Here is a 25,821-nt window from a genome sequence, read left to right as displayed (position 1 = left end):
GGATAGCAGGCAGCATGCATGCTGAGCAGTTGGCTTCGCTGCCCAGTGCACATGTGCATGCCTCGGGCAGTCGGGGCACCATAGATCCCCAAGGAAGCAACAGAATGCATAAACAGCTATCTTGATTATATATAACAAGCACAGGAACTACTGGCGAACACTCAGCAAACTTTGTCAGTAAATTACTATAAAATAATAGCATATGCATGGACATTGCAATAAAGCATATCAAGGAGTTATTCTTAAAAGAGTTTAGACTCTCTGGGTTTGAAAACTGTTGCACCATTGCAAAGCAAATACCTACAGGCTTAGAAACTGAAATTAAATTTAAAAATTATCACATTCAATAAAAAAGAATACTATTTTCCTATGAAGCTTTGGGTTTACCAAAGAAAACAATTCTAAGATTAATGTTTCCTTGTAACTAAAGATACAGTGATATGATGCATAAATAGGCATTTGAATTACATACAAACTGTGAAGCCGCTTTCAGTTTCTTGTATGACCTCCACAAATTACATAAAAAGTCAGAGGAAACGTTAAAATGCCATTGTATAAATTTACACTTACAATTAAATTCAAACTTACACAAAACTGATTTGTATGAAGAGTTAAATCTTTTTAGAAAAATTGTTTCGTAAGGATCATTAGCTCTAAATGTACCAAATTTATATTTCAAAATAACTTATCAAAAATTTCTCCCAATATAATCACAGTCTATAAAATGCCCTTAACTAAAGTAACACTTGCATCAGAATAATGATCCTTCTCAAAGTTAAAAATGCTCAAAAATCATTTGCTACCTTTCATTTGCCGAGAATGATTACTTTCAATTATATTGATTGAAAAGGAAGTTGCTAAAAGTGTAAGTTAGATTGATCTAATAAAATGAATAAATGAAGACGGCCAGAAAAATTTTTATGATCACTAAGGTATCATATAAGTACTTAAAGTTTTGACTTTACTAGGATTATTATTTCTTATATATTTCTTTTTTGCATTTTCTAAGTTGATTTTGTTACTGATGTATTACTGCTACTTCATTATGTTTCATAGGAATAAAATAATTTTAAAGATAAAAACTTATTATTTTCCTCTCTTAAACAGCATTTCCTCCCCTGCTTTTTGAAAAAGAAGCCCTGCATTTTCATTTTGCACAGGTCCCATAAATTATGTAGCTGGTCTTGTCTGTGACATTTGAGGTAGCCACCCTCAGGAGTAGAAACAAATAAACACAACAACAAAGAAAAACAGTCAGAAGACCCAGTTTCAAAACCTGGCTCTGGGACACTCTGTAAGACATATTGTTTGTGTTTTCAATACACTGAAGGCACAAATGATGCTGAGACCATGACAGAATAGAGAAGACTAATAAGTAACACAGAAACACGGATTAAATCTTGGATGCGAAGAAAATCATAAAGAAAATTTGGGGAACAAATTTGAATATGGACTTGATATTAGGTGATGTCACTGAATTGACATGTCATTTATTGTGATAACAGTATTGTGACTACTGGGAGAATGTCCTGCTCTTAGGGAATACATCGATTTTTAGGAGTCAGGTGTTATGACAATTCTCGAATGGTTAAACAAAAGAATGAGTGGGAGGACAGTGTAAGAGCAAGCCAAATGTTAATCAATGAATCTAGCTAAAAGGGGTGCTTGTTTACTGTACTATTTCATTTTTTTGAAGGTTTGAAGTTTTTCCTGCCCCCCCCCCCCCAAAATTGGAGGAAACAAGCCAATGACAGAGCACAGAAGGGCTTTCTAGAAAGTCGGTAATGTTGTATATTTAGACATGGGGATTGTTGCAAGGACATCTTTAATTTCTAAGATTCACCCAGCTATTCACTTCTAATCTCTGCACTCTTGTATGTATTCTGTTCTTCAGTTCAAATGATTTAAAATGTTGCTTGATAATTGAGCAAGAAATACCCAAATGTGACGCATTGTTATACTGCTGAGTGAACATATGCCAGGGCTCAGTGTTTTTTGAGCGTGAGGATTTTGCCAATTAATCAGACGATAACTTCCTTTTTGTTTGTTTTGCACATCAGATTCCAAATTTCACGTTCCAAATTTCAGTCGAAAGCTCAGTATGGAAGAGGAGCAGGAATAATATGAGGAAAACTTATTGGCGACAACTTGCACAGGGGTGGAGCTGGGTGCTCTGCAGCCTGATGCTGATACAATTTTGAGGACCCTCCTTGAGGAAAATAATGCAAAATTAAGCCTGAAAATAAATGTCGATTTAGGAAGGGTCTAGGAACGAAGGGCTCAGAAATTGAGTATCTCCGTCTTCATGAGAAATCTGCTTCTGTTTTTTTTCCCCATTATTTTAAGTTGGAAAAAGGAAAAATAATATTCTTATTGTGATTATTCCTATTTTAATCATTGCTATATTTACTACTTTATGCTACTTCTCCAGGGCACCTCCAATGATGGATCTCAGCTTTTTCATGACTATAGGAGCAAGCTTTCCCTGTTTGCTTCTCAACAACAGCTAGAAGAGAAGCACTAATGTATAACCTAGTATTATGGAAAAGAAAGGATTAGTAGAGTCTCTGATTTCCTCTTATCTGAAATGACATAAAATAATACCCACTCCACCATCCTTGCCAAACTCAGAGTCCAGCTCATGTGCCAGGTCCTAAGGAACAGCTCACAAGTGACCAAACTGAGCTTTGTTTAGTCCTTCTAATGGCCTCCTGAGATGGGAATTACTGTTCCCATTTGGTAGCTGAAAACATTTCCCTGAGTTCATCCAGAGAGTAGTGCTTGAGCCAGAATTTAAATCAGGGTTTTGTGCTTCTGAGGCCTACGTGCTAACCGTTACACTCTATACCGTATTAGCCAACTGGAACAACTTATATCGCAAGATGGGACAGACACACGATTGCTATCTTAAGTTCAGAGATCTGGTGTCAGTTTTTTATGCCTCTAATAAAAGAAACGAAGTACAGAATAGTTGAATTTCAAAGCAGGAAATGTAGAGCAACAGGGCAGAAGAATAAGCCCAACGTGGCCGCGTGACTTAGGGTCTCACTTCTACCAAGATCAGTCCTTCCTACTTAGCTCCTGGAACTCTCCAAAATGCCAAAATGGAAAACAAGAAAATGGGACATTCATGAGTAGGAAAATGCATCTGGCTGATGTACATTTTTTTTCACCTTGATGTTCATACTTCAGTTGCTAAATTAATGCAATTGCTTAGTTCCTTTTCCTTTTTTTTAACATTTTATTTATTTATTTGATGGAGAGATAGCGAGAGCAGGAACACAAGCAGGGGGACTGGGAGAAGGAGAAGCAGGCTTCCCACTGAGCAGGGAGCCCGATGCGAGGCTCGATCCCAGGACCCTGGGATCATGACCTGAGCTGAAGGCAGATGCTTAACTACTGAGCCACCCAAGCACCCGTTAGTTCCTTTTCCTAATTAAATGATTTTTTTTCTCTTATCCCAGCCAACTAACCTTACCAAGATAGTTTAGCAACATACACATTTTGGTTTTTTGAAGCAACTCATTTTACTCCATTTTGGAGAGTTTCTGTGAAATTCACATTGCAAAGGCAATCAGCTCCTCTCTCTTTCTCTTCAAAGAGAAACATCAATCAATTAATAAATCAATCTCAAGATTTCATTTATAAATTAACATATCCAGGGTCGGATGTCTTTCTGTCAAAAATCTTATGTAAAGCTTATGTACTCTTCCTGCTTTGTATAAACTCCAAATCGGCATCAATCACCCTTTCTTGATTTGTTATCAATCCCCAGGACTGTGGCTGGCAAAGTTGGAACAAGCTTCAAGACCAGTTAAAAAGGGACAATCACTAGTAAATTAAAAAAAAAAAAAGTTAATCTTTGGCAAGTTGCAGCTGAGAGCATTTGGTGTAATCAGGCAACCCTTGAATGGCCAGGGACTTACTTCACTACTCATTAGGTCTTTTTCTTGGCATGAAAGGCCTCTGCCTTCATCCAATGACACTGTCCATGGACGAGTTTTCTGCAGAATAACATCAAGAGATATGTTTTCCTCATAGTTCTGGCAAACAAGTCTTGTCTTTCATAAAGACCAGTTGACTGATGTTGAGACAGAGTTCTGCTTCCATTTCTGTTTGAATTCCTGGGTTGTGGCTGAGGCTGTCAGGAAGGGAGCACAGAATCTCTATTGGCAGCTAGTTCAGACCAGGTTCTCTGGAGTTAAGACTTTTAATAACCCAAAACATAGAGCAAATCAAAAGTCCTTCAATTGTTGGTAAATGGTCTTATAATTCTGGGAGAATGGGGTGGAGGGCAGATATTCAGTCACCCATTAAAAAAATTATAGTGTTAGAAATACATGTAGTCGGGCACCTGGGTGGCTCAGTTGGTTAAGCGACTGCCTTCGGCTCAGGTCATGATCCTGGAGTCCTGGGATCGAGTCCCACATCGGGCTTCCTGCTCAGCAGGGAGTCAGCTTCTCCCTCTGACCCTCTTCCCTCTTGTGCTTTCTATCTCTCATTCTCCCTCTCTCTCAAATAAATAAATAAAATCTTAAAAAAAAATACATGTAGTATTTTTCCTCTCTCCCACTCTCTCCTTGTAGGAGAACTCTGGCTCCATGTTTCTTGGGAATAGAGAACAAAATCCTTTTGGATTGCCACTTTGAGCCACATTTATGATGGGCAGAACTGAAGTTTCTTGAAGTTTCACATCCCTCCATATGCCTCTTGGAGGACACCTTAACTGTTCTTGGGGAACTGGACAAGACGCTCCCCCATCCAGTGTGCAGCCAAGATGCCTTGCAGGCCCATCAAGAACTCTTTGGAGAGGGGTGGGAGGTGTGTCTTGTCCCAGGATAGAAATCTTTAAGAGGGTCCATTCCACAGTTTTCTCTCAGGTTTACAAAGGCCTGTTGCAGATGCCACGGGAAAGGGGGCCAACTATTCAGTACTCCTTCACGGCAGCTGATAGGAAAAGAACTCCGTAATACTATATTATCTTTCTTTACAACTATTATGTCAATGCAGTGGTAGTGAATAACATCAACAGATGAAATTTACACTCCACCTACTAGAAACCACGCACTTTACATGAACCTATGGTTCCTCCCTAACCAAATCAGTCATTATTCAACAAATATTTGTTCAGTGTGCCAACATGAAGAAAACTCACTTAAAGTTTGGCTGAAACTTTGCCCCGGTGACCAACCAGCCTCATCAGAGGTAACGATGAGCATGATAGATGCTAAACATTGAGTACAAGAAGCAGATGTTGGGAGCAGAGAGGACCGATGCATACAAATAAACAGTGACTAATTAACCCTGGGTGATTTAGAGTAGGCCACCTGGCTATTTTCAAGGTTATGAGATGGAGGCAGAGGGGGAAGAAAAAGCATGAATTCAACAATCTCAGAGCAAAGCACAGGATTTCGTTGAGGGAGCCCTCTTATGGTTGACAAACTAGGCTTGGAAATTAGGCAGAGACACCAGGAGCTGGCGCACAAGTGAAAGAATAGTGCCATGAAGCTGTGCGTGTAACTGTCTTGGCTTGTTTGCTGCACATGTAAATAATTACAGGTAATTAATTACCAATCAGTACTTATTACCAATTAACGGGTAATAATTACCAATCGGTCGACAACAGAAAGAAATTTGTCTTTGGAGTCTCAGACTACAGCTAAAGGAGGGGGCCTGGAAAACTGCTTAGTAGAGCTATCTCCCTCCCACCTCAAGGTTTATAGAAATAGAAACTGGGATTCAGGAAGTATTTGCTTAAAGTCACTCAATCCGCGTCTGTTTAATTCTTTTAGCATCTGATCATACAGACATACTCAAACTTGGCACAAATGAAAATGGTAAATGTCCATGTACAAAGCCTCAGACACAAAGCCTGTAAATATTTGTGGAAGTACACCTACCCTGGCTTTTCCCAGGGTTATATTTGGTAATCTTTTTGATAGATTATATGCACATATACAATTATATGAGGCAAGTGGGATAAAGAAATGGGGAAAGTGTGTGGGGGGACAGTTCTTTGCAACTCTTCTGAAATTTCAAACTTGGATTCTGACAATGGAAACCTAATGAGAAATGCTATGACTTTCCAAAAAGGAGCTTTTAAAAAAAATATTGTAGTCATCACACTGAAAATGACAGAACTGATCCTGTCAAAGCTTTTAAAAATGTGGTCAATTAAAAACATACTCTCCAGTAAGTAGGAAAACTAGATATTACCGATGTGGGTTGTTCAGGGCAGTCTGGTGGTGGTTAGGTTATATTTTAGGGAAACACTGCATGTGATATCCGCCCCAGATAGAGATGAACTACGGATGCCTGTAATGTATTCCTTATTGCAATATCTAGCTCATTCATCTTACATAATTTTATTAAAAAAAAAAAAAGAAAAGCCTGCCACCCTACCTCCAAAATGATAAGATTAGTTTTACTTTCAGATATTTTTTAAAGACCATGCTAACACAACACATTTCTTATTGGATGTTAATACATTGATTTAAGCTCCTTGGTTTTTAAGCAGCTAGATGGGCAGATTCATTCAGAAAATGTAGAATGATGAAGTCATAGATTGAGGCAATCATTGGGTGAAGTTTAGTACTTACTGCCAGGTAATACTTACAAAGTAGAATGAACATCACCTGACTTTCTGGTAGTTTTATTTAATAAATTGTTGACCGAAGGTATGTAATTAAGCATGGCCTAATGAAGATAAGCTTATTCAGAATTTGTTTCCAAATACTTCTTTTGTTTGTTTGTTTTAAAAGATTTATTTATTTATTTGGGGGGGAGGGGCAGAGAGGGAGAGGAAAGAGAGAAAAACTTCAGGCAGACTCCCCGCTGAGGTCAGAGCCTGACCGAGATCATAACCTGAGCCAAAAACCAAGGGTCAGACCCTTAACCGACTGAGCCACCCAGGCTCTCCTCAAATGCTTTTCTTGTGTGTTGCCTCTAGTTACTTAGAGATAGAAGATAAGAGTGAAGGAATAACTTGACAGTGGCAGCCAATCAGAAGACTTTCTAACGGAAAATTTCCCTTTGAACTTTAAATAAAAGCACACACATTTCATTGTGCATCAACAAACTTACTGCCCAGGGAAATGTATACACATATCATGCCATGCTTTAGCATGTGGGTCAATGACAGTTGTGTCTCCACAAGCCAAGAGTTTTATAGTTACTTTTAATTTCTACATGTAGTTGGTGAGTGTTTTTCTCTTTCAAAAGCCTTTTTCCTCTAATGACTCATGTTCACTTGTTCTTATAGCAAGGAGAAATGGAGCAGAAAAAAGGGTTACGTCAAATAAAATAGTGAGATCCAATTCAGTTTAGTAAGTGTATATATCAGGTGACAACTATGTACAAGACCCTGTGGTACATTTTCCAGTGTACCAGGAATTTTGGGTCTAGTCATTTTCGTGGACTTTGTTTATACAGTTCTTGGGATCCTGATCCTGGAAATGTCCAGATTCTAGATCAGCTTTCTCTCTTTAAATCCATCAGAAAACAGTAGCCCTGAGAAAGGTGCTTGGTCTATTCCAAGGATTTTTGGGGGGCCTGTGGGGAGTCAAGGTGACAACAGCAGCCTGCTTCCCCAGCAGACAGGAGTGGTTGAGGGGCTTTGCTGACTCACATCACACTGAACTTGGATCTCTCTTTTATTGGGAAATAACAAAGTATGAAACAAAAAGTTTACACTGAAAATATTAAGAAAAATTTTTTAAACCACAGCCTCTTCACTGTCTAAATGGTATCCATATGGTTGCTGGCTACATGAGATAATTGTTCCAAACATTCTCTGGGAAGGGATAACATAAGAAACATGGAACCATGAGTAACCCAAGATTGAAGCAACACAGTGCTAGGTGAGGTGGGGTTGATATGAATGTAAAAGAAGAGAATAGAGAGGAATTTGACACTGACGGAACAGGAGAGAAAAAGCAGGGTCTACATTAAGAGTTTGGGGCCAAAGAGTCTCTCAACTAGTTTCCTTTCTTTCTGCTTTACACTCTTCATGTTATCCTGGGCTGTCAAGCCATCCCTCTTTAAAACTATTTTTTAATTGTATATTATTTTCAGTCTTGATGACCTCCAATCAGTAAAGGACATACACTTTCTCTACGACACCCCATGTGAGTCCTCATTGCCACACCTCTGCAAAGCTCACCTCTTCCCTGTTGCCCTTGGCCCATCTGTAGGCTTTCCCGAGGCCACCCACTTTGAACAAGTGCATAACTGAGGAACTGGATCCGGAACTGGGTTTAGTCATTCCCCGGCTGGTCCCTCAGCATCATCCCTCTAGTCACTCTTCCCTCGGCCCTCTCTACCTTGGCAGTTTTCAGAATGAATCCCTGCACTGAAATCCCCAGTTATACCCTCGTGTCATTTCTACCGATAGTTAGTGCACAGGAGTTCGGTCCCCAAATCTGATATGCACAGTCAAGTTTGGCCTTCTAGTGTTTAGCTATTTATGTAACCATATTATAGTATAGGTTGTCAACATATGTGGAGATATACTGTATTTATTAGGCATCTCTTTTATTTGGCAAGCCTGGATTTGTATGACAATTTGTAGGTATATTACCTTAGGGGGATAATCCAGTTCTGCTTCTTAAAAAATACTATACACACACCTGAATCAACATGGCCAATCCCTGGCCAATAGGGTGTTGCTCCAAAGTAGGTGATTCACTGTCTATTAACCACTTACTCACTACTCCTTCTGAAATAAGAATTGCATCTACAATTAGCTCAGAACCACTAAGAATGGGGAAAAGGAAAGAAAGATGTTAAAAGAATGAGAGTAATCTTCCTTAAAGCATAGATTCTTTAGCGCTAGAGCAAAATAGGGAGTCAGAAGACATAATTTTTAGTAAGAGTATAAAATAGAAACGCTAAAAGAGAAAACACTTTTTTTTTTAAAGGGGGGCACTATTACCCACCCATTAGAACGACTAAAAACAAAAATACTGAAAATATGAGATGCTAGTGAAGATGAGGAACAACAGGAACTCTCATTCATTGCTAGTGGGAATGCAAAAATAGTACCCTACGGCCACTTTGGAAGGCAGTTTGTAGTTTCTAATAAAGTTAAAGATACATTTAACTTAGCAATTGATGTCCCATTCTTAGGTATTTACCTAAGTGAAGTTAAAACTTACGTTCACACAAAAACCTGTACATGAATATTTACAGAGCACCATTCAGCATCACCAAAAGCTGGAAAAACCCAAATGTCTTTCAGTGCATGGATAAGAATCCATGGTACATCAATATAATGGAAAACTCATTGGCAATAAAAAGAAAAGAGCTATTGACACACGGGACAACTTGGCCGGATCTCGATAGCATTTTGCTACGTACAAGAAGGTAGTTTCAAAAGATTACATACTACATGATTTTTTTTTCTTGCATGATTTTAGATGAAAAGTCTCTCAAAAAGGCAAAACTGTAGTGATGAGTACAGATCAGAGGTTGCCAGGGAAACAGAGGTGGAGAAAGGAGTGGCCCTGCAGGGGTACCATGGGGGACTTTGGGGGCCTGCTGGAAAGGTCTGTTGTTGTGTTTACGTCAATTTATAGACGTGTTAAAATTCACAGAACCCACAGCTGAATGAGTAAATTTTACTGTACGTTAATTAAAAATTAAATTAAAAAAAAGTGGTAAGAAGATGGGTAGGAAAGAATATCTAACACGAACCACTCTTGGTTTAAATCTTAAGTGTAATTTTTACCAAAGAACCCAGTGCAAAAGGATTTCTTTCTAGCTGCACAAAGAAACCACAGAAACTACCGAATACCTAGATAAGCTACCAGGAATTTGTCATTTTATTTTTCAAGTTTGAATAAAACTAGTTTTCTGATCTGCAGAACAGAGAACGACATGAGGGACCGGTGTTTATATTATGGTAGAAACCACAGGGAAGCCACATTTCCCCCCTTGCATATTCATTGCTTGAAAAAGAGGCTTTTCTAAAATGTGGGCCTATAAAAAATATTTCCTGAGGAAAGCTGAAAGTTTAAATCAACATATTATCTTTGGAAATGACGTTTGTTAGTGAAAAACCATCGGCTGCCTTCAATAGGCAAGTTTGCATCTTCACCTTTTATAGCATTGAGCGTGGTTGCCATGGTTAGACATTAGAGGAAAGGGAGGCAGATTCCTTTTATTTTGCATCTCTCTTTGGCTTTAGCTGTTCATGCCTATCATTCCCGAGAATTTATGGGCTTAATCAGCAATCAAGAGACAGCTTTGTTGCTTACACGGTGAGATAGGACTTTCTGAAACCATGCATTTCAAATATTCATCAATCTACATAATAAAGTAATTCCTTTATCATTTTGGTATGACATCATCCTTTTCACTTGTGGGTATGGATGTGCTTTTATAATTAGGCTACAGATCTACTTGATCTTTATTTTAAATTCTTCATACCAAGGGTTTGCCCTTTGTGATTTTTTTTCTTAACATCGGTGAGTATCTGTTTACTAAAAGAGCTTCATTTGTTGTTTGTTTAACGCTCTTGTACAGAGCTAGGCATTTCAGTTCTAATGGCTAGGCTCTCATTTTCTGAAATCTGTTTTCTTCTCTACTCATGGTTAACCACCAAAAACAGGTACCATTGTTAGGGATACAACAACATCACAAGACAAAGGTATCTATAGCAGCAGGTAAAGACCCAGACTAGAAGTCAACAAACTGTGACCCTGGGCTGGCTGCCTGTTTTTGTAAATAAAGTTTTATTAGAACATAGCCACACCTATTTGTTTATATAATATTGTATATTTCATGGTAGAGTGGCGGAGGTGAGTAGATGTAGCACACAAAGCCAAAAATATTTACTAATCTGCTTTTTTACAGAAAAATGTGTGTTAAACCCCAGACAGAACATTTAACTTAGCCAGTGTGCTTCATTTGTGTTATGACAAATTTGATCTTAATTTAAAAAGCTCAAGTTATAGTTAAATGAAACCTCAGTTTATTGCTTCTGAAAAGACCTTGGGAGGGTATTAAATGGAATTTGAAATTAAGCAATGGGCACATCCACTGAGATAGTGCTTATCAAAGCCTGAATGTACAAAAGGCAGGGTCGCCAGAATGAAATCCACATACAGTATTCACAAAACTGTTAAACATCAGAGCTCTCTGTTACGCCCAGCCTTGCTAAAATGATAGGAAAATTGTAACCAGAAGAATGGGCATTGTGTAATGAGTGTGCGAGGTAACACTTCATCTGGAAGATACACGTATTTTTTCACCTTAAATCTTAGCTTATCTTTAAAAGAAAAACATAACCTTCTATCTTTGAGGCATAAATTGGAGACTATTAACCAAAAGAATTTGGGGCATTCAAAGTCGCCACTCAAGAGGGGTTAAGTCTTCAGGATTTCCTTTGTTGAGTGGATTTGTATAATAGTCAAGAGGAAAGGACAATGCAAATGGAACCAGTTGACCCACCCTTCTCTATTTGGGATTATGAATGCATCGTATTGACTTTAATATCCAATTTTCATTGGCTGGAAAACCTCACCTGATTGATGTCAGGAAATACAATGCATTCAAGTGTCCCACTCCCCTGACATTTCTGAGGTTTCCCAGGTTTGTCTATAAAGTCTGTACATCAATCCTGGGCATTGCTGCCCCACTGACCTGCAATATTCAGCACAGATTCCCTGCAACCAAACCTGGACGACGCTGTGAATGTCCCGTTGAGGCAAGACTTACCTCTGTCATTTTGTTGCTGCTGCCATTGTTTGGGAGACCCACCTGTGCTCTTTATAGGAGGGTAGCTGCCAGGGCATCCTCCTCCACTCTATGATGTACATGCTGCCAGGCCAGGGCTGGGCTATCCGACCGCCTGAGCACTGTACCGGGAGCATTTCTTTTCTTGCTTCCTATGATCCCCAGACCTTCATGTTGTCTCTGGCAGGTGTATTCACTCCCATCCTTATGATGAGGTCACTCCTGGGAACTCTCTTGTCTTTTCTCTAATCTGGCCCCCGTTAGGGTTAAGAAATCAGAGATGCCTGTTTGAGATGTCGTCCTGTTGAACATAGATACAGAAAAAAACTTCAGATATTTGAAGTACCACCTGCAGTTAACCATCTAAGAAGTTGGAAAAATAAGCATAAAACTGACTTCCCTTTCCTCAGTTTTCACTTCATTGTTGTTCTCATAGAGCACTGGTCACTAGTGTATTGGAAAATGTAAATTTATACTGATAAATAGAGTAGTATATATTACAAATATTTAAATGTCTAAGACTTATCCCATGTATCAGTCGCCTGCTGAAGAGCACTTTTAAGGTTGTCAGTCTACATTCTCCTGTAGTATCACATTCTTAATTGGTTTCTGATGCCCTTTCTACCCCTCGCAGCAGCACCTCACCGTCTTTCTCTTTTACTACCTTTTCTCTGGCTCTTTCCATCTGCCCCTCCTTCTTTTTCCTCCTTTGTCACTCTTGTATAGCTTTGTGCCTGAAACTAGGTCATGAGACTGTCAAGATGTCAGCTTCAAATTTAGTTCTCAATTCCGTGTCTTTAAACCACTTTATACTTTGGGAATGATTTGCTCTTCTTTGTGGTTAGATGAAACAATTTGAATACCCTTTGCACAGGACTTTTTCTTTGTACCTACCTGCTTACATGGCTTCTTATCGGTCATTACGCATTGGTATTCACACATAACAAGGATCTGGGTCAGCCTGAAAATCTCCAGGTCTTGATAATGTGTTTGTTTGTTTTTCAATTTTTTAAAGATGGGGAGAAAAGCACCTTACAAAAGGAACATGAACTTAATTTTTGTCACCACATTTATGAAACAGCTCCACCAAACAAAATAGAGCCTACTTCTTACAAATGCAATTACGGTTATGCCTCATTGAGGGAAAAGATTTTTAAATATTAAAAATAAAATGAGCCACAGAAAACTCAAACATTCTCCCCTAGGAACAAATAGTAAAATCTGGTGTTCATTAAAATACTTGAATGCTAATGGAAGAGAAAAATGTAAGCCCTGTGTCTCTATTTCTTTGGACCAAGACAGTGTGGTTTCTCAGTTTTCTCAAGACCTGGCCAATTTAGGATCTGGTGAGACTCTTTGGAGACAGGAAATGTGAGGTTGGATGTAGAGGAAAAATGGGTGAAATGGTTTGGGGCTTTCTTGCAATGTACATCTCTTTGACCTTCCCCAAGGTGGGTACTATCAGGCACAAGGAGTTCAAACTCCTTGCTGGTTCCTTTCTGTTGCCAGAGATCTCACTGCCACCAAAGTGAGGGGAAAGGTCTATAAGAAAACAAGACAAGACCAAATGTAGAGATTTTAGAGGATCTATGGATTTCAAAATGTAGACAAGGAAGAGATTGTAAAAATCAAGAGCATCAGAAAGGAAGTAACGCTTCTTCTCCCCGCCCCTCCCCCCACTTTTCCTGGTACACTTACTTTCTTGCTCTCACTTCCAACTCGACCCTCAGCCTGAGCAGGATAGTCCAGAGATATTTGCCTTTTTTTTTTCTTTTACTTCAATTGACTATACTAGTTAACTTTCCAATGACAGTCATTTTTTGCTACAGGGTTCCCTCCTCCTTTACGTCTTAATTTTATTTTGGATGCAAATGACTCCTGGAAGATCAAATGTATGTCAACTATTACTTCTTCAGAATAAATTGAATCAGATTGCCTTCCCCATAATTCCTAGATAAGACCAGCTGTGCTAAAGAAATGAGACCACAGCTGGGTAGGGAGGGGATTTGTTGGAGAGAATTCTGGGTGGAGGGAAGAAGGGTGGGGGGGAGGTCTAAGTAAGTAACAGAATCTGAGGCTTAGGGCAGCTTGCTGGCTCTGGGTATCTAGAGGTGTGTAGAGTGGAAATGGGGGTTGGAGGGAGGCAGATACAAAGCTGTCAAGGTCAGCCTTGGATGGGTTATTTGACATGTCTGCCCCTGGCCATGAAAAGGAAGAAAATTCCCAGGCTGATTGCCTAAAGGGAAAAAGCTGGAAGAGTTTTATGAAAGACAGTCAACATCCAAATTTTTGACTTGCTAATTAGGTGAGAGACAATGATAACTTCATTATTTGTTTGTTGAAATATTTGTTGCCAGTTTTCTACTCTTTTAAACTGAAGTATGTGTGTGCCATATTATGTGCTAAATAAATGATAGACGTCATTAATAGTATAAATTTAAAAAATCAGAAATGATCTCTTATTAATGTGTATAAAATTTAATTAATTAACTTTTTTTGAGTAGGTAGCATATGAAGAGAGTATACAAGCTCAAGAATTAATTGGGGGATAAGATATACATAAGTAAAACGATTACTCTTTTATCATAGAAATAGCAATAGGCAGAAATATGGCTGCTAATAATAAAAGTTTTCCAAAAAGGGAATCATCCTAAAATGATATGTTCTATTCTCTCTTTTCTTATTTTATTAAATACATAGCGGAGATGATTCAATGTCAGTAAACAGACACACATTATTTTTATTTTTTTTTTTAAGATTATTTATTTGAGAGAGAGAGGGCAGAGGAATGAGACCTGGGGGAGAGGCAGAGAGAGAATCCTCAAACAAACTTCCTGCTGAGTGCAGAGCCTGATGTGGGTCTTGATCCCAGGACCCTGAGATCATGACCTAAGCGGAAATCAAGAGTCGGCTACCTAACTGACAGGCATTATTTTTAATGGCTGAAAACATTTTATAAAGTCACATATTTAATAAATCAATTTTTGATACATTCTTAGGTTATTTCTAGTTTTTTTTTAAATTAGTTATAAATAATGCTGTAATAAACTTCTAAGTGTCTATATTTTTGTTCTAAAAACTTGGTAGTGGGCAAGAACTTTCTAAACATTATGCCAAAGGCAAAATCATGAAGAAAATTCTAGATTTCTTTAACAAAAACAAAAACAAAAGCAAAATCATACTACTGAGGAAAAGAATGGAAAAAAACTCAATCTTTTTTTTTAAAGATTTTTTATTTATTTATTTGACAGAGAGAGACACAGCGAGAGAGGGAACACAAGCAGGGGGAGTGGGAGAGGGAGAAGCAGGCTTCCCGCTGAGCAGGGAGCCCGATGTGGGGCTCGATCCCAGTACCCTGGGATCATGACGTGAGCCGAAGGCAGATGCTTAACGACTGAGCCACACAGGCGCCCAAAAAACTCAGTCTTATACAGAATTCTAAAAGATAAATGACAAACTAGAACTATTGCAACATAGAAAGTAAAAGTCTATATTCTCGATATATAAAGAACATTGATGAATGAATCACAAATAGGACTACCTTAACTGAAGTGTAGGGAAAGGCTTTACACAGGCAGTTAATAAAAAATCAAGTGGCTCATAATGAGATGTCTTCTTTTTGCCAAAGAAAAAAACTTACTGTTTTTTTTTTAAATAATTCTTAGGGTCAGTGAGGAGAAATGAATGTTTTTAACATATTTTGCCCTTTTCTCTTTCTATAGGTTTTTCCATATGATTTTATCTATCCCTGTCTTTAAATATCACATATATTCTGGGATGCCTGGGTGGCTCAGTCAGTTTAGTGTCTGCCTTCAGCTCAGGTCATGATCCTAAGGTCCTGGGATCGACTCCCACATCGGGCTCCTTGCTAAGCAGGGAGAATGTTTCTCCCTCTGCTTGCTCTTCCCCCTGCTTGTGCGCTCTCTCTCTCTGACAGATAAATAAATGAAATCTTTAAAAAAACACATCACGAAAAAAATCACATATTTCCTACTACTCCCAATTATATACATGTTTTCTTGGGCTTTAGATTCATACACATGTCTGCCTACTTGAGCTATCCACTTCATTATCTGACAAATATCTCAAAATTTGCATATCCATACAGCACTTCTAATTGTCTTTTCATGCCTGGTCCTCTCCCAGTCTTTATTCAGCCAGGGCTCCACATCTTAGAGCAGAATTTTTCTTCCTCTCCCTTCTTCCTCTCCACACTCAGTTTCACCAAGAGCTCTCAGCACTGTTTCCAAGTACATCCTCAGTCCAGCCATTCCTCTCCAGTCCCATCAGAATGGCTGTAGTCCAAATCACCATCCACTCCTTCCTGAATTATAGCAGGAGCTTCCTAATTGCTCCTTTCAACTCCTTCTCCTCTTCCCCACTGATTTTCCACTTTTCAAATGGTAATAGACACTTTTCAAGTGTAAATCATGCTTCTTCCAAGCTTGAAACTCTTTAATGGCTTTTCATTACTTCTCTATTAAATTCAAACCAGAAGACCACAAGGTAGGCACACTATATATGTTTATGTTTGTATGTATATATGTGTGCATATACATAATATGTATATGATTATCAAAGCCGTCTGTAGTGTAACAACCGCCTACTGCTGGAGACTTACTTTGGGGCAATCTTTTGCCTTCTGCCTCTCTCATCTTCCACCTTCCCTCAGGGTCCTCAAATGTGCCAAGTTCTTGCCTGGTCAGGAGCTTGGCACCTGCAGATCCCCTCTTTCTCAAATGCCCTTGCCTCACTCTCAGAGGACTTCCTCTTCCTTGTCATTCAGTACACAGGATATGGGTACTGCCTCCTTATGAGTCCTTCCCTGAATACTTTGCTAAAATAAATTCACCCCATGATTCTCTCGCATACTGTCCTGCATTGCTTTCCTCCACATAACTTCTCAGAGTTTGTATTTTTATATCTAATTGTGAAATAATTTGATCAGGAGGTGTTCGGGCAGTGATCACAACTGTATTTGGTTCACGACTGTATTTTTCATTCTCCCATAACAGTGCAAATTATAAGCCAAGAAGGAAGGAGGGACAGACTTCCAGGGAAGATGGTCGAGGAAGAGGACCCTAAGTGAACCTTGTCTTGTGGATACAACTAGATGACACTTACATCAGTGTAAATAACCCAAAAAACAACCCGAAGACTGGAGGGACAGACTCTCCACAACTAAATGTAGAGAAGAGACCACATTGAAGAGGGTGGGAAGGGCAGAGACATAGTAGCAAACAAAACCCTATGGGTCTGGCTGCCAGAGGGAGGGAGCCACAGCGGAAGAAGGCAGGGAAACAGACTATAACACCAGGGAAAATGCCCAGGGTAGACAAATCCCCATAGTATCTGGCTTTGAAAGCCATAAGGGATGAATTTTGTGAGTTCTTACAACCAGTAAGAGTTAAAATCTAGAACTTTAAAAATCAGCTGGCCTGGCTCTAGGAGAGCTAGCAGGAGGAAGCTGAGTCCCCAACAAACAGCCCCTCGGAGATACAGCATAGCAGCAGCAGTTTGAAAAACACGTGGGGCATAGGGGAGGGAGATTTGTTTACTAATCTCAGAGTGTGTGCTGGAGGGGCAGGGATCCTTGGGAGACTTCTCCCAGAACAAAGCAGTTGGTGGGCACCATTTCCCTCCTCCACCCCCTAGCCTAAATGCACGGAACCAGGGCAGTGCCAAAACTCCCTACTTAACTTCCTAACAGTGTGCCCCACCCTTGGAGTTCCCATTCAGGCACACCCCCTCCAGCCAGGCCTCTGTACCAGGTCACCTCCCACAGCAGATTCTCGAAAACCCTGCTAACACTGCAAGCCGCACCTCTGCACATTTCTGTGGGTCCCTCCCATCCAACCCAACTTGTCTCAGTCCCAGCAGTTGCAGGTCCCCTCCTGCAGTGAACCAGCATGGAACTCACTGTCACTGCACACCCCACCCTCATGTTCTCCTGCAGACCTGCCCCTTCCAATATGCTGTTGGCCAGAGCCCATGCAAAGCAGTGCCACAAACCTGGTAGTGTGCAAGCAGTCTCAACAAGGGCAGCAGCACTCCAAAGTGACCCCTGCTTCAGGGAGCGGGGGAAGATAACCACATACACCATCTGACTACAACCCCAGCGGTAGGCTGGGGGCAAACAGCTGGTCTTACTGCAGCCTCTCTCCCTTCCCCCCATTAACAAAACCTTCTCAGGGAAGTGTCCTGCAGTTTGGTGTTACTGTATCTCTGGCAAATGCCTGGTCTGACTCAACTAAAGCCCAAGGTGGCCCCAGACCAGCCCACTAACAGTACAGGGACAAAACTCTGCCCACAACAGGCAAAGAAAGCCATCGCAGATGACTAATTGGACTGACAGAAAAAGTAGCTCAGCTACAACAGTAGGCAACATACATAAAAGATGGCCCTGAAGCACCAGATTCCAGTGAACAGGAGACACTGCCCTACAAGGCACTACAGAACCTCATCTCCATAAGTCCACTACTTTCAAGAGCAGGAGACATAGCTGACTTTCCTAAAACATAGGAACAGAGAGTTAGACAAAATGAGATGGAGGAATATGTCCCAAATGAAAGAACAGGACAAAAATCACAGTAAGATACCTAAGCAGAATGGAGATAAATAATATGCCTAATAGAGAATTTAAAGTAATGGTTGTAAAGTTACTCACAAGACTTGAGAAAAGAGTGGAAGACCACAGTGAAACCCTTACCAAAGAGATAGAAAATATAAAGAAGGACAAGTTAGAATTGAAGAACTTAATAAGCAAAATTAGAAATACACTAGATGGAATGAATAGTAGACTACAGGAAGCAGAAGAACAGATCAGCAACCTGGAGGACAGAGTCATGGAAAGCAATCACACTGAACAGATGAGAGAAAAAAAGTACAAAATGAAAAATAAACTTAGGGAACTCAGCAACACCATCAAACATAATAACATTTGCTTTATAGGGACCCCAGAAGGAGAAGAGAGAAAAAACGGGGCAGAAAATTTATTTGAAGAAATAAAGCTGAAAACTTCCCAAATCTGGGGAAGAAAACAGAAGTCCAGATCAAGGATACACAGGGAGCCCCAAGCAAAATCAAACCAAGGAGGGCCACACCAATTCACATAGTAATTAAAATGGCAAAAAGTGGTGATAAAGAGAGAATTTCAAGGGCAGCAGGAGAAACAAACAGTTACATACAAGGAAAACCTCATAAGGCAACCAGCTGATTTATCAGCAGAAACTTTGCAGGCCAGAAGAGAATGGCATGATCTCTTCAAAGTGCTGAAAGGAAAAATCTTGCAGCAAAGAATATTCAGCAAGGCTAACACTCCGAATAGAAGAAGAGATAAGAGTTTCTCATACAAACAAAAGTTAAAGGAATTCATGACCACTAAACCAGCCTTACAAGAAATGTTAAAGAGGACACTTTGAATGGAAAAGAAAGCTCGTAAGTAGAAGTAAGAAAACTAGGAAGCACAAAAGCAGTAAAAATAAGTATATCTGTAAAAATCAGTCAAAGGACTCACAAAATAAAAGGATGTAAAGTATGACATCATATATCTAAAATGTGGCAGGGGAGAAGAGTAAAGAATGTGTTCAAACTTAAGCAACCATCAACTTAATGTAGATTGCTATATACAGAAGATGTTATATGCAAACTGAATGGTAACCACAAATCAAAAACCAGTAATAGATATGGAAAAAATAAAGAGTAAGCAATTCAAATATATCACTAACTCCCCCTCCAATGACCTATGAAAGAGCAAGAGAAGAAAGGATCAGAGAAAAACTACAAAAACCACTACAAAACAAGCAAAAACATGGTAATAAATACATATCTATCAATAATTACTTTGAATGTAAATAGACTAAACACTCCAATCAAAAGAAATAGGGTGACAGAGTGGATAAAAAAAAAAAGACCCATCTATTTGCTACCTACAAGAGACTCATTTCAGACCTAAAGACACCTGCAGATTGAACATGAGGGAATGGAGAAACACTTTTATCATGCCAATAGATGTCAAAAGACAGCCAAGGCAGCAATACTTACATCGAAAAAATAGACTTAAAAAAATAAAAAAGACTGCAGAAAGAGACAAAGAAGGACACTATATAATAATAAAAGAGGACAATCCAACAAGAAGATATAACAATTATAAATATTTATGCACCCATTGTGGGAGCATTCAAATACATAAAGCAGCTCATAACATAAAGGAAGTAATCAATAGTAATACAATAATAGTAGGGGACGTTAACACCCCTCTTACATCAATGGATAGATCATCCAAACAGAAAATCAACAAGGAAGCAGTGGCTTTGAATGACACATTGCACCAGATGGATCTAACAGATATACTCAGAACATTCCATCCTAAAACATCAGAATACATATTCTTTTCAAGTGCACATGGAACATTCTCCAGAATAGATTACATAATTGGCCACAAAACAAGTCTTAATAAATTCAAAAAGATTAAAGTCATACCATGTATCTTTTCTGGCCACAATACTATGAAACTAGAAATCAAACACAAGAAAAAAATCTGAAAAGAGCACACATACATGGAGGTTAAATTACATGCTACTAAGCAATGAATGGGTCAACCAAGAAATCAAAGAGGAAAAAAAAAATACTTGGAGACAAATGAAATTGATAACACAATGGTCCAAAATCTCTGCAATACAGCAAAAGTGGTTCTAAGAGGGAGGTTTATAACAATACAGGCCTACCTCAAGAAGCAAGAAAAATCTCAAATAAGCAGCCTAACCTTAAACCTAAAGGAGCTAGAAAAGGAAGAACAAACCAAACCCCAAACCAATAAAAGTAAGGAAATCATAAAGATTAGAGCAGAAATAAATAAAATAGAAACAAATAAATAAAAACAATAGATCAATGAAACCAGGAGCCAGTTCTTTGAAAAGATCAACAAAATTGATAAGCCTTTAGCCAGACTCATAAAGAGAGAGAGAGAGAGAAAGAGAGGACTCAAGCAAAATCAGAAATGAAAGAGGAGAAATAACAACCAACACCACAGAAATACAAAGGATTGTAAGAGAATAGTATGAAAAATTATATGCCAACATATCAGACAATCTAGAAGAAATGGATAAATTCCTAGAAACATATAACTTACCAAAAGTGAATCAGGAAGAAAGAAAAAATTTGAACAGACTGATTATCAGCAATGGAATTGAATCAGTAATCAAAAAACTCCCAACAAACAAAAGTCCAAGACCAGATGGCTTCACAGGTGAATTCTACCAACATTTAAAGAGGAGTTAATACCTATTCTTCTCAAAACTATTCCAAAAAATAGAAGAGGAAGGAAAGCTTCCAAATTCATTCTATGAGGCCAGTATTACCTTCACGCCAAAACAAGATATAGACATTACAAAAAGGAGAACTACTGGCCAATATCTCTGAGGAACATAGATGCAAAAAATCCTCAATAAAATACTAGCAAACCAAATCCAACAATACATTAAAGAAACCACTCACCACAATCGAGTGGGGATTTATTTCAGGGATGCAAGAGTGGTTCAATATTCACAAATCAATCAATGTGATACATCACATCAACAAGAGAAAGGATAAATACCTTATGAGCATTTCAACAGATGCAGAAAAAAAAATTGGACAAAGTGCAACATCCATTCATGATGAAAACCCTCAACAAAGTAGGTTTAGAGGGAACACACCTCAACATAATTAAGGCCATTTATGAAAAACCTACAGCAAACACCATCCTCAATGGTGAAAAACTAAGAGCTTTTCCCTAAAGGTCAGGAACAAGACAGGGATGTCCACTCTCACCACTTTTATTCAACATAGTACTAGAAGTCCTAGCCACAGCAATCAGACAAGAACTAACTAACTAACTAACTAAATAAATAAATAAATAAGACATCCAAACTGGTAAGAAGAAATGAAAACTTTCACTATTTGCAAATGACATGATACTATATATAGAATATCCTAGACGCCACCAAAAAGCTACTGTAACTGATAAATGAATTCAGTAAGATCACAGGATATAAAATCAATATAAGAAATCTATTGCATTTCTCTACACTAATAATGAAGCAGCAGAAAGAGAGATTAAAGAAAACAGTCCCATTTATAATTGCACCCAAAATAATAATATACCTAGGGATAAACTTAACCAAAGAAGTGAAAGACCTGTAGTCTAAAAACTATAACACAATAACAAAATAAATTGAAGATAACACAAATAGAAAGATAATCCATGCTCATGGACTGGAAGAATCAATATTGTTAAAATGTCCATGCTACCAAAAGCAATCTATAGATTTAATCAAATTCCTATCAAAATACCAACAACATATTTTACAAAACTAGAACAAACTATCTTAATTTTTGTATGGAACCACAAAAGATCACAAACAGTCAAAGCAATCTTGAAAAAGAAAAACAAAACTGGAGGTATCACAATCCCAGATTTTAAGTTATACTACAAAGCTGTAGTAACCAAAACAGTATGGTACTGGCACAAAAATAGACACATAGATCAATAGAACAGAATAGACAGCCCAGAAACAAACCCACGATTATATGGTCACTTAATCTTCAGCAAAGGAGGCAAGAATATGCAATGGGAAAAAGAGAGTCTCTTCAAAAATGGTGTTGGAAAAACTGGACAGCTACATGCAAAAGAATGAAACTGGACCACTTTCTTACACCATACAGAAAAATAAACTCAAAATGGATGAAAGACTAAATATGAGGCCTGAAACCATAGAAGTCCTAGAAGAGAGCACAGGCAGTAATTTCTCTGACATGGGCCATAAAAACATCTTTTTAGATATGTCTCCTGAGACAAGAGAAACAAAACTAAAAACAAACTATTGAGACTACACTCAAAATAAAAGTTTCTACAAGCAAAGAAAACAATCAACAAAACTGAAAGATAACCTACTGAATGGGAGAAGATATTTCCAAATAACATGTCCGATAAAGTGTTAGGATCCAAAATATAAAAGATCTTATACAACTCAACACCAAAACCCCCAGATAATCCAATTAAAAATGGGCAGAAGACATGAACAAACATTTCTCCAAAGATATGCAGATGGCCCACGGACACATGAAAAGATGTCCAACATCAGTGATCATCAGGGAAATACAAATAAAAACCACAATGAGATATTACCTCACACCTGTCATGATGGCTTAAAAAAAAAAAAATACACAAGAAACAAGTGTTGATAAGGATGTGGTGAAAAAAGGAACACCTGTGCACTGTTGGTGGAAACGCAAACTGGTGCAGCCACTGTGGAAAACAGTATGGAGGTTCTTCAAAAAAATTAAAAATTGAACTACCATATGATCCAGTAATTCTACTACTGGATATTTACCCAAAGAATATGAAAACACTAATTTGAAAAGATATATGGACCCCTATGTTTATCGTAACATTATTTACAATAGCCAAAATATGGAAGCAGCCCAAGTGTCCATTGATAGATGAAAGGATAAAGGTAGGGGTGTGTGTGTGTGTGTGTGTGTGTGTGTGTGTGTGTGTGTATGCGTGTGTGTAATGGAATATCATTTGGCCATAAAAAGGAATGAAATCTTGTCATTTGCAGCAACATGGATGGAGCTAGAGAGTATCATGCTAAACAAAATAAGTCAGTCAGAGAAAGACAAATACCATATGATTTCACTCATATATGGAATTTAAGAAACAAAACAAAGAAACAAAGAAAAGAAAAGAGACAAACCAAAAAATAGACTCTTAACTATAGAGACTCTTAACTGCTGGTTACCAGAGGGGAGGCTGGTGGGGGGATGGGTGAAAGAGGTGAAGGGGATTGAAAGTACACTTACCCTGATGAGCACTGAGCAATGTAGAGAATTGTTGGATCACTATATTGTATGCTTGGAACTAATATAACACTGTATGTTGACTATACTGGATTTAAAATAAAATTTAAAAATAGAACAACAAAAAAAGGAGGGGCAAAAATCATGCAAGCTAATAATCAGTACATTTTCAAAACTTACTCTCTGCCAGGCACTCTGCCTTGAAAGAAATAATGCACATAAATACAGGTAAATCATATTTGGAATTAGAAAAGTTCCTGCTGCTTGGTGAGCTGCAGTAATATTTATAAACACATATTCTTTCACGGAATCCTCCCAGTCATCCCATGGAAAAGTCTCCCTCCTTATTTTAGATGTGAGAAAACTGGGTGGGGTTTAATAAGCTTACGCAAATGCCAGAGTCTGACCCCAAACCCAGGTCCATCTGACCCAATAACCACCTCTCTGTCTCCAGTTAGGAGTGCCTTTGGTATCACACCATTTGTGGAGGAGTCTCCATCCTTGTGGGGCTGACCTTGAATGCCAGTGCTGCCCAATGAGAGCAGGATCTTCTACTCCTGACCCAGCAGAGTTGGATGCGGAGAAGGGCCGAGATCTCCTTCAGGGAAAGATCTAAATTGAAGTCACTCCCATTTTCACTCCAGACGTTGTCCATAACTAAAGTGATCCTCCATCCCGGTTTGTTGGAGCAGTCTCCTTTTCCTCTGATTGTGTAATTATTAATAGCAAGCGTCCCTGTGCGCACAATAGATCACGTAGTCACTCTGTTCACATCTGTCCTGCATGGCTGGGAGCGGTTTGCTAGCCTCCACTCCCCACTTCCTCCTTATTTAGTTGTAATGACTCGCTCTCTAGTGCTCTGTTCCATAGGCTCTCCCAGCTGGTAGCTGACTCCTGCCCATTGCCCAATCATCTGCCCTGCGAATCCACCTTTGAGCTAGGTCAGAGCTCCGCCAGGGTTGGGGAAAACTGTGGGGTGCCAGGACTTTGGGCTCAGTATCTACTGCCCTGCATTACTCGACTCGCAGCCACACCTCGCCTCATCCAGGTTTCCAGCATCCACTCCAGTCCTGATTCTTTTTCATCTGTGCTCTTCCGCAGTTGACTCGCCTCGAAGATGCTTCCGAAACTTCAGGCTGAGCAAATACACTCCCTACTCCCTTGCCCATGGGAGCTGCTGTGTGTCTTCAATGGGGCTGATTTATTTCACTCTGTCAAGCCCTTACAGGGAAGGCATGTGTCCTTGAGCTGCTTCTCTGCTTCCTGCATTCCCTGCTCAAGCCCCTGCTCAGTTTGTGGTTTTGAAATGATAATGAGCTGCTGGTTTTCTTCCCTGGTTTGTAGATTCTTGTTTCTAACAGTGTCTCCTGATTCATCATCTTAGAAAGATGAATGCTATGTGTCCTAACGATACAACATCATCTTGCCGGCCTCCTCTCCAACATAACCATCAGTAGATAGATGCTGGGCAGCCTGGACTTATTTTTCACTGCATTCAATCAGGCATATAATACCACGTAGAGAATGTCAGTTCGTCGCAGCTCAAGGTGAATTTCTTTCTCCTCAAGGCAAGGACACAAAAGTTCCCTAGGGGCAGCCCCTTGCAGACCCGCTTGATTGTATTTTTTCATAAATGAGCTTTCAGGGGAGCGTCAGGCTCTGCTGTGATAGCGAGGCTGGACTGGTGATGGGGTTGGATATTGTCGCCCCGTGCTCTTTTTCAGAGCAGCCCTGAATTGATTGCATTATTTAGAGCAAGCACAACCCAGAAAAAGTGAAGGGCTTGACTTTCAGGCTTTTCCTTCACAAAGGAGAACTGAAGGCAGTTTCACTTCTGAAGTTGGGGAGTGAGAGCTGAGTATTGAGCTTATGATCTGTTCTACATGGACTTCCTTTTGCAGATTGTTCCATCCAACTGCATCCATTCACAAGGCTGAGCGCATGCCCGTGCCAAGATGGCAGTATTCTGTGGGTGGGGAAGCTGGCCACAAGCATAAGAAGGAACAGACAGAAGCCCCACAGGCAGCAGTGGTTTTAAACTAGCACTCAGTGGAAACTGGAGGCTTTCTAGGAGGTCAGCAGAGAAGCCTGAAAAATAATTTCGGAATGTCTGATATTTCACTTTTCTAGCCACGCCAGTCTTTTATTTGTTGTTTCTTTTCTTTCTAACCAGACTTGCCATTGGAATGGTCTCTTATGTCTTAGGTTAACGGAAGTATAAAGGGAATCCAGACCTTCCTAAAT

General features: G+C 39.2%; 1 long non-coding RNA gene across 1 annotated transcript in view; it reads left to right on the top strand.

Moving 5' to 3' along the window:
• Positions 1-24,244, top strand: part of LOC113920861 — a 31,741-nt gene extending 7,497 nt beyond the window's left edge. The window contains exons 3-4 of the long non-coding RNA XR_003519402.2: positions 16,752-16,866; positions 24,032-24,244. This is a non-coding gene — a long non-coding RNA (uncharacterized LOC113920861). The remainder of the gene's footprint in view (positions 1-16,751; positions 16,867-24,031) is intronic.
• Positions 24,245-25,821: the final 1,577 nt, after the last annotated feature.

Source organism: Zalophus californianus, chromosome 3 (assembly GCF_009762305.2).
Source record: "Zalophus californianus isolate mZalCal1 chromosome 3, mZalCal1.pri.v2, whole genome shotgun sequence".
NCBI classification, from domain to species: Eukaryota; Metazoa; Chordata; class Mammalia; order Carnivora; family Otariidae; genus Zalophus; species Zalophus californianus.
Note: the sequence above shows the minus strand (reverse complement) of the source record. Positions and strands in the feature narration are given on the sequence as shown.